This window comes from Neopsephotus bourkii, unplaced genomic scaffold, assembly GCF_033783945.1.
Source record: "Neopsephotus bourkii isolate Nb327-2 ecotype Australia unplaced genomic scaffold, CSIRO-AGI_Nbou_v1 NB_739, whole genome shotgun sequence".
NCBI lineage: Eukaryota > Metazoa > Chordata > Aves > Psittaciformes > Psittacidae > Neopsephotus > Neopsephotus bourkii.
Genome location: NW_026901237.1, coordinates 1,079,426 through 1,089,877, shown reverse-complemented (window position 1 = coordinate 1,089,877; position 10,452 = coordinate 1,079,426). Strand labels below are relative to the sequence as shown.

General features: G+C 42.6%; 1 long non-coding RNA gene across 1 annotated transcript; it reads right to left on the bottom strand.

The window, feature by feature from the left end:
* Positions 1 to 1,133: 1,133 nt before the first annotated feature.
* LOC133212698 (uncharacterized) lies at positions 1,134 to 10,452 on the bottom strand. The gene is made up of 3 exons (XR_009725576.1): positions 8,055 to 10,452; positions 6,312 to 6,401; positions 1,134 to 1,403 (listed from the first exon to the last, which is right to left on the bottom strand). It is a non-coding gene; the product is annotated as an uncharacterized LOC133212698 (long non-coding RNA).

Sequence of the window (10,452 nt, the reverse complement as noted above, 5' to 3'; positions counted from 1 at the left end):
TTGTGCCTCGGGGACCTGGGAAAACATGCAAGACAGGAAAAATACGTTTTAATCCAGCCATGAGCCTGTCCAAAATGTTGGTAAGGAGGCAGTCAGTGATGACACCAAGGTGAAGTTAAGCATCTCCAGTGGCAGCTGCAGGGAGGACAGCTGGCATGGAAGGAATGTTTTGGCAACCCAGATCAGAAGCTGTAATGTCCTCAAAAGGAGTGTTATAATTTCTGCTGCTATTTCCACAGCATTGCAGCAAATACAGGGGTGCTGTAGTGAAATGTGGGCTAGCAGGGGTTGACTTTATAGGTTAGAAATGAAATCTGTGCTGCCTTTTTCGAGTCTTTGGTTTATGTGTAAGTGTACTGGAGAAATAAAGAAAAACAAGGACTGATGGGTTGGGGTTTGGAGGAATTGACTGGAAAAATAATCAGAACTCACTTTTCAGATGCAAACCTTACCTGCAGCAGAACTGTGCCCTCACACCTGTTACATGTGGATTATTTTTTAGTTTGAGTTTCAGCCTTTAATTAATTCAGTAGATGTTGCTGGTTATAGGCTTCTTCCGCCTCAAACCAGAAGTAAGCAAGCAGCCCCAACACTTCTCCATAAAGAACATGCAATGCTGGCATCCCCACAGTTCCTTGAAACTGATGGAAATTTGCAGAAGTCAATATTTTCTATAATTAATTGCTAATAATTTTAATAAAAATTATTTGTTATACAAAAATCTGGGTGTTTCCACATGTGAATATATTCATGTTTTTCCTGTGTGACTTTTCTAGTCATAAGCAACTGTGATCAAAGGAAAAATGCGTTCAGGAATGCTCTAGTGGACTGAGAATGAAGGAAGATATCATGAGCTCCAGGTCCACATGGTCACTCAGAACTTTGTGTGAACATTAAATGAGCTTGTAGCCTCATAAGGAATAAGACAAGAAATTAAATGAGTCCTTACTTTCTTGCCTACCTGCAACAGAGTTAACTGCCTGCCTTGGTAGTCTTTACCTGCAAGCTCAGGGACAGCCACTAGGGCTGAGCTGGGTCCTGCTTTCTCTAACTTCTGTCTCCTCAATATGCCTGTGCACATCCATCATCACCGTGGAATCCCTCAGGAACTCCTCAGGACACCAAGTGCCATTTGTCCCACATGGCTGACTCACAGTGGTTTGATGCCAGCAACTCCCAGGTTCAAGCATTTCGGACCTGGATTGGGTGACCAGCTTTTAATACAGTAAATAGCATCTGGAAATGCATACTCCTTAAAGGACTTTTGCAACCTCAGGTTCCATCACTGCTGTCAAATACACCATCTTGCAGAAGGGGGAGCTTCCTCCCACTTCGTTCCATCTCTGCTTTATAGGTGAAAAGACTCACCTCTGGAAACGCTCACACTGGGGGAGCCAGAAGACCTTAAAAACAAGGAGAAGAAATAACAGATTTACCAGCAAACACAAGAAACACAGGAGGGGACACACATACAAGCATCCCTTAGGTGTACTAGCACTGCAAGAGGAAGTCATCAATGCAGAATAGACTTGTGTACACTTTCCAGGCATCTCTCTGCTGCACAACTCTCTCATCTATAAAATGGGAACAATGATACTATCCCCACAACTATATGACATGAAATGTGCAAAGGAAATAATTACAGATTTGGTGAAAATAAGGCATTTAGTGTTCAGAGTCAGTCCTATGTATTAGCAAAGTCCATAAATCCCCAAAAGATTGAAGGTTTGACAATATCAAAAGGTTGTTGAGAAATAACCCGTTCCTCTGCTTCAAGGTTCATGCTCAGGAGATTGCTTTCTCTGGCTGCAGAGACAATATTTCACTGAGTGGGAATATCTGGAGTGAGTCCTCTTGGGACTTGGATTGAGGAAAAAAAACACATCATATTCAGTGCACTGAAGCATTTTATGACTGAGCTTCAGCGAAAGTCAATACCAACCATTTACTCAGAGACAGGAGTACTCGACGTGCACGTGCATGGTACAGGCCAGCTGTGCAGAGCCCGGAGGTGACGTATCTCGATGTTAACTGATCCAAAGACCTCAGTGCCCCTTATCGTGGAGCAAATAAAAGATTCTGAAGAGTGTTCTGATTTTAAACTCAATTACTCCAAGTTGAAGGCAACACAGCAATTCTTATTATAGAAAAAGAAAAATTAAATCTATTGGATGATATTGAAATAGTGTGTGCATTGCACCAACCATTCAGAAATAGAAACCATTCTCTTGGCTGCAAAATCTTTCCTGTGCCGTTGAGACCCCCCCTTACTGAAAAGCTGCAGGGAAAACCTCTTTCTAGCAGACACCTGAGCCAACCACCCTCACAATTACAAATAGAAGTCTCTTGCCTGAGCCCTTCTCCCTTTCCTCCCACACCTTCTGAGGAGCTCTGCACCTTCCCTGGGTTAAAATTGCCTATGGGGAATAGTTCCCTAATGTCATGGAGCAAACCTTGCATAGTCAGAGGGGAGGATTCGCAGCACCAAGTCTGAAACCTCAAGTAGCAGCACAATTATACTCTTTACTGGTGCAGCTCCAGGAGTATCCAGAAAACCACGGGCAAGCACAGAGTAATTTTATCCTGATATGCCTGTCTAAACAGCAGATAGCTCTTCAGTAGTGTTCTCCCTCACTTGTTAATTTAACGCTTGATATATAGGAAAAATTAGAATCAAAATGTACCCAGCTATTTCCTTCATTCCAGACTCCATTTAGAAATATCTCACATCTCCCCACAAAATGAGATAAAATGCTTGAGACACTTACGAGCTTGTATTTTATTTTTAGATAAACCTCTGTGATTAAGGGTCCTAAATTCCAGCCAAGGCCAGGTTTGCACAGCTCTGACCACAGCACCCGTCACATTCATGTTCCATCACCAGTGTGGGAGGAGAGGCAGGTCTCTGCTGCTTTGGGTGGACAAGCTCCTGAAAGACCACAGGGATGTGGGCCTGTGAAAAACAAGCAGGAAGGTAGGGCTGGCTCCCAAAGAACAAACAGCTGGAGCTGGATTTAACAGCTGACTTTCTGGAGACTTTGGCAGGGTAAGTTACACAAGAAGAGTGCTGCTCCTCTAGCAGTGGGGGCAACAAGGAAAGGAAACCACATGCTTGGCCAGGACACTGAGAGCCTTTCTTTCTCTTTTCCAAGGCTCTCCGAGCAGCAATCATGCACACAGGATGGCATAGAGAAGGTGCCTGACAAGCAAAAGTCATTCCGTGGCTCTCTTGCATGCATCTGCAAGAGGAGAAAGCAAGGATTACACTGGACCCTCGTTAATCCAGGTAGCTGAGACCACAGGGATCACATAAGTGCAAACTTGCACATCTGTCATATGGTTATGAGCCCATATCCTTCAGAGACACTTCTGAGTATTTTTTTAAAGAATGAATTCTTGGGCTGGAGACAAAACAAAAGAAACACTCAGTTTAAAGCATTATGCACAAGCCACAGAAGTGGCCATGGGTCAACGTTAAACTGTACCACCAGAGAAGTGAATTCTGGAATATGTATGTACCTCTCTACAGCCTTGTTTGTTTTTCTCTGTGGCCAAGAAAACAAGTGGAGATGTTTCAGCTTGGAGAGTGTACAGCGGAGATGATGGGTAAGGAATGAAATCCATCCCTTTGAAAACCCATGGAGTTACAGCTTTGACAGTGAGAAAACGTTATCTGCACCCATCTGGATGGGAAGGACACAAGAAAGAAGCATGAAGAGAGGAGAGGAAGAGGCAGAGAGAAAGGTCTGTATTTAGTCCAGATGAGTCAAGTGCAGGGGATGGACTCACGGATTTTCTGGTTGTCCCAAACCGAAGACAGGGTGGACTATGAGACAGGCAGGTATGGAAGTTTGACTGCTTTCCCAAGGCAGCAGGAGAGGGAAATCTATGCAGAAAGGTGTCACCTAGTGCCTTCAAATAACTCATGGAGACCACAGGAAAGGTGATATCCTGGGAGAGGTGTGGAAGGATGGTGATTAGAGAATGGTCTTGTTTTTTCATGAAAACATTGCATTTCATACAGGAAAGACCAATGATAAATCTTGGTTGGGATGACAAAAAATAATGTTGGGGCAAATATGTAAAATTTCTTGGTGAACCAAGTAATCAGTCAATCAACTGATCAAGTGCTTGATCAATAGAAGAGAGCGAAAGACTGCACCAAGGACTGGCAAAGAGCAAGATGATAAAAAGGAATGGAGAAAGGCTACAAAAAATCAATTTAAGAAATGCCCAAACAGTCTATAATGCCTCCTCTCAAGTAACCAGATACCTTCAAATCTTGCAGCATGACCCAGTTGTCCTGGGGATGAACCTACAGTCACCACTTGCTCTGGGGAGTACTAGTTTGCCCATGAAGTGTCCATCTTTAAGAGCACTGAAAGTTTTATACATTTATGGGTTGGACAGTACTGCCAGTGTGTGCCTGGAGAAGGACAAAAGCTGGTACAGCTGCATGAACTTATCCCTTGACAATCTCAGTCTGACCAAGTGTTTCCTTCTTTGCAGAAGGATCTGTGGATGCCAACATATAAGCACCTTTGGAGCCAGCTGTGGAGTTGGACATGGCATCACACTGATGACCAAGAAAAGAGGACCAGGACCAGATGCTGGTAGTCTGGGTGCCGGGGGGCTCTGCCAAGGCCCATCACAGAACACCAGTGACTTCCTGGGGTGTCACAACAGAAGTCAACTTGTCTGCAAAGATCTACAGCAGCCTGTGATATGGAGAAGGGGAACAGAAGGAAATCTGATTTGACAGTAGAACATAGTGCCAAGTGATCACAGCAGAGGTGAGCAATTAATGATAAAACCAAAATCTACATTTGTTTCTATTGCCGGCACAAAATGAGACTATTGCCCTGTCCACATAAAATCAAACACCATCAGAAATTAAACACCTGAGCAGAAATTTCCGTGTTTGCCTGGATCAAAGTCTAAACTGCAAAAAGCAGAGTATCCAAAGCCTTCAGCAGGGGCATGTATATGTCTGAGATGATGAACCACCGGGGCTGTTGGCTCTCTGACTCTGCCTTCAGTCCAGCTCCACTCACACTCAAGGGACTTGGACAGCCTGAGGTTTTTCCAGTTCTGTTCCTATTCAGATCCAAAGGGAGTCTCCAGCTTCCCCAATACCAGATACCACAACATGACCGGACTCACAGACATCAAGCTCCAAAGTAAAACAAGGAGGTTTGCAAAAAAGAAAAAAGCCTGCACATTTCTAAATACATCCACGTAAATACATGTCCCTTTGCTGCACAGCAAGAAGATATACACTCCAGTTAGAAAAATAAATCCTCAGAAGATCTGCCCTTTTAGGAGCAAAAGTCCTACCTGCCCATGATCAACACACAGTTTCCAGCAAGCTCTCCTTGCAAAACTATCATGACCTCAACCTCCCCAGTGCTTTCTCACAATTCAAATTCAACAGCTCCAATGAATATCTGCACTTTCCTGGGGAAGGCATCTCCATTCTCTTCTTTTTATTTCTCTTTCTCTGCTGTGTTACAGCATCCCGCTGGTTTTGCTGGTATAGAAACAGAAAGTTTACTACGATTTCTGTGCAAAGAAAGTACGCAAGTGAGAACCTGTGTTAATGCTATCAAGGCAGGGATGATTAATTTGTAGTTAACATCCATTTACTTTATTATCCCTTCATTGAAGCTTGACAAACGTGAAAGCAACAATGAAAAATACAAATTAATAGGAGCATTAGCACTGAATGCAACCTGCTATACATTTAATCCCCACAGAAGAGCATACAGATGTGTTAGATCTTTCCTAAGAACCTTTTATCCACCTTCTTGTCCTTGGTTGTAAATCTATTTAAATTTAAAGAGATCTATTTATACACACACGTGTCTGTGTGCGTGTCAATACATATGCATGCATATGTGCAGAGCAGATTTTCTCATCAGTTATCAATTAAGGCTGTGAAAACCACTTTGACTAAACTAAAGCACCTGCACAGTTTGACCTTCTGGGTGGTTTCTTTCCAGGCAACAGTTGCTCCCAATATCCCAGTAAGGGAAGTAACCCTGGGGGTCCTGTCCCCACTTAGCCCCACGTTGAAGGGAGTGGCTCAGCTCCATGCAGAATGATTAGTGGGAAGCAGAAACGCCTCTTTTCACACGAGCATCAAGGAGATCTCATACAAAATGGAGGGACAGTATGTGAATGCAAAGCAGATGCTTGTCCACTTTTATGCAGGCATCTCGTCCCACCCTGCAGCTATTTGAACATGAATGTGTGGGCTGTGAGGCCTAGAGGTGATGCTAAAGCATCTTTGTGCCATACCTCCTTCGTACCTCAAGTCAGACTATGTTGCTGCATCAGGGTGAATATCCACAGTGTGGAGTTGTCCAGCGTTTGCACATCCTCAAGACAAAACTGAGGACCTGTGAGGAAACAGAGAATTTCTGTCATTGTTACTTTCCTCGCTGAAATCCTCTTGAAATAAATGCTAGTAAAAGAGCTACTCATCTACCTTTCAAGGTGACCTGCAAATGAAGAAAGGTGGATTTCTAGCCTTATTTTTGGCTTAGTTACAAAGGCCTGAAAAGTTGGCAGGAATTTGAAGCAATGATGGGGTTTTTAATGCCGTCTTCCCCATTTTCCTATTTTATTTTCTTTCTATTTTCCTGATAGAAATTTAGTTCTTACCTTCCCTGACACTCTATGACCAAAAAGACAAAAAAGTGAGATCAAACCATTGCTGAGGACTGACACTGGTACATCTGAGAGAGGGACATATGGTCACACGACCTCCTGGTTTGCCTCCAAAAGAGGAAAGGGAATACTTTTGGCTGCAGGGGGGGTATTTCTAAGTGGGAGAGAAAGCATTAGTTTGCCTTTCGTGGGCCCCTGTTTAACTTACTGATCTAAAGAAATCTTGGGTGAAAGTAAGTTTCTGATAAAGATCTAATTCCCTTTCTCCTTTCCCTACCTGGCTGGGGAGTTCCCATATAAGTAGGGCTGGATGGAAAAGGAGAGGGGGAAAAACCCTTGCCTGTGTCAAGAAACAAAATGACTCACACTAATAGCTCACAGGGAAGGAAAGAGGCAAACATTAAAAATGACTACATGGAAATTAGGAGAAATTACAAGCAATTAAATACTCTAAATCAGAGGTCTCTAACCTTGCCAAGAAAAAAAAATGCTGGAGAAAGCTCAGATGTGATAGTGCAGTTACAGCTAAGGGAAAATAAAACTTGGGCATGTAGGGAACAAGTACATTTCAGTCCTCCTTCATACCACAGTGGGTTTGGTTTGTAAAGCTTTGCTGGGGGGGGGACTGCTTTGTGTGGTTGTTTTTGAAGCCAAAAGACCTAAAATCATTTTGAACCACCAGGAACATGACCTCTTATGCTGCCCTGATCCTGCTTTCCCTTACGCACACCACCACAATGTGACAGCCTGGTCTGCACTCTGCTGGGTATGTTTCCTGGTTTTCCAGAGGCAAAAACTTCCTTGTGGGGTAAGAGAGTTTGGACACCAAACCTGTCACCAACTGACAAAATTGGACTGGGATATTCTAAAGGATTATCCACAGTTCTAGGGCAAAGAAACAAACAAGCCAACAAAAAGTCTGATTTAAACGAATGTAATATTTATTCTGTATTTTTTAATTATTGCTGTTGGGAGGATGTGCCCATCATTTCTTACTCCAAAAGCTCTCACTTATTTCCATGCCAGTATGATGACATTCATCACAAATCTAAACTTTTCCTGCTGAAAATCAGCAAGAAGAATCCTGGGATGAAGCTCTAGACAAACAATGACAGCAAAAGGCAGGACCTTTTGCTTCCTAAAGGCAGGACCAGGGCTTCCTAACAGGGGTCTACTCCACTGTGAGCACTGAGCTCCTCAAGCTTTACCCGCCACCATGCAGCCTAAGCGGTGTGAGCATGCAAAATAAGAAAGAAAGAACACATGGAATGGTAAACTGAGGAAGGAGAAGGGTTCTGAGGGCAGAGCCTGCTGTCTCACGTATCTCCTCATTTCACACAGACATCATTTGTAAAAGCACAAAACCCCAGTGATTTACTTACCGACCCTGGCAGTGGATGACACGCAGGACTTTTCTAAGCACAATGGAGGAGTCAAGCAACACCACTAAGCAAAGAGCTTGGGAGCAGCCGAGCCCCGTTTCCGTGACCCAGGAGTTGGGGTGCCATCCAGGATAAGGAAAAAAGACAAATTAAGCAGCACCCTGAAAATTACTCAAATGGGTCGTTAAACAAAAGTAAAGGACATCAGTTCTTGCTCCAGAATGGTGAAGTTACAAAGGTTATTAAAGCAGGCAAGATGCAATCATATTTGATTTCCAGCAGAAACAAGGTTGTGAATCCCCGATGGGTCAGTAGAAAGTGGAGCCAGGCTGGGCCTCCTCTGGGAACCTTCTCCATTGAGAACCACAGCAGCAATGAGATCCTCCAAAAAGTGCAAGTCCCAAATCAAAAGTCAAGCCACTATTAAAGGAAAGACATTTACAAGATCTAAAACTGTGCTAACCAGAGGTATTAAGATGTTGGAACTAAACCTGCCTTATTCCCGCTAGTGGTTGCATTTTAAGGAAACCTTTTAAAAGGATTATCTTCAGGAACTCTCTTTCAACAGCCTTTCCTTTAAGAGTCCTTCATGGTGATACTCTTATTAATTATGCTGTGTGATATGATTATGTATTTATTCAGGTATGGGTTGGAAACACGAAGCAAGGCTAACATTTGCAGGTGTCACTTACAATAAGGGATCTGGTAACTCCAGACTTTGATCTGGTTCACAGCTGTACAGGGGATCTGCAAGGGGCAGGCATCCATGAGGTAGCTGTTGTCACCAGGTTGTTTGATCTTGGGGTGATTGGCTGGTTAGTTTATTTATACATGGATTTTAAAAACAGAATGGTGAGGACCCCCCAAGCCCTGTCTGAGGCTCTTCTTAATGGCAACCATGAGAAAAATTACATTTGGATCTATATCCGTATCCAGCTGAAGATAAAGATGTATATTTTTATCTCTATATATAGGTATTTTCATATCTAGCTGCCTCTCTATTTACCTGTTTTTAACAATAAAAAGGCAACTCCTTACACAGCTTTTGATTCTATGTTTAGACCAGAAAAAGAAGTTATTCCTCATCCCTCCAGCCGGAAGGTCTCCAGGAAATGATGGATGATTTAGCAGCCTCCATCTTTGGGTGCACAGTCTTATCCTCCTTGTAACTATTCCTGCAAATAAGGGCCATCACACGGAGAGCATGGGAAGACAGAAGCCACCTCCCGCCGGGTACAGCCCCAGCAAGCAGCAGCCACGAGGAAGAGCTCACCTAGGGCAGCTTTGCTTTAGTGCTTGAGGTTGTTACTAAGAGTGAAAGAGGTTTGCTCTCAGGTCACTACTTCTATAAAAGAAATGGCATCTCAGGTTCAGGTACCATCCCAAATGCAAAAAACACAGATGTGGCCTTTACATTGTGAAGGTCTGAGGCCACCAGCCTGATTCCTGCCCTCCAGTACCGCACTCCCTCTATATGTGGATGGAGGAGGCTCTATGTGCCTCAATGCTCATAAAGGATACATGTTAAGAATGTAAGAAAATATTTTATGTTTATATACAAACATTCTGCTCCTATTCAGAGAGATGTTGCCATTGCACGTGCATGTGCATGGGCATCATATATATTGTGCATATATACAGCATACGCAAGCTGGATGTATGTTTAAATCTACGTACGTGTACTTACGATATATGAATGCTGTAAATATCTGTACAATATGCGTATATTTTATTTTATAGGCACGCACATAGGTAAAGAATGAACTGTTTGTATAACATAAGTATAGAGACACAATACATACATGTTGAGCACACGAACTCCGCTCTATATATATATTATATATACACATGTAGGGGCATATAGAACATCTGTATTGCATATATTATTTATAGATATACACAGACTTTTTTTCCCCAAACTCAAACATTTTCTTTTCCACGTTGCTGATTTACTTAAAAGTCTGTAACATAAAATAGGCGCTGGGTGGGTAAAGAAGGGAAACTTCGCTTTAGCTACTTCAGCTGAATCTCATATTATTTCCTTTTTTTTTTCTTAAGGAAACTTCATTGTATATTCCAAAAAAGTATATTGGTGGGGTAGGTTTACCAGAGGCAGAGAGAATGTGCAGAGAGTGAGAAAGTGAATTGATGGATGGATGGTTAAATGAATATAAATGAACTGATACCTTTACAGGAAAATAACATTTCTTTTCTTTTTTTTTATTCTATAGATCAGTGGGGTTTGTATCTGTAATTCTTTCATATCAGCAAAGAGGAAATAAACTCCCATGTAAATCATTTTGCCCCCATCTGGAAGCATATTAAAAGCATGCTTTTTTTTTTTTTTTTTCTTTTAAGCAGAGCCTTTTTTTCCCCCCATTTGCTTATCGGTTCATCC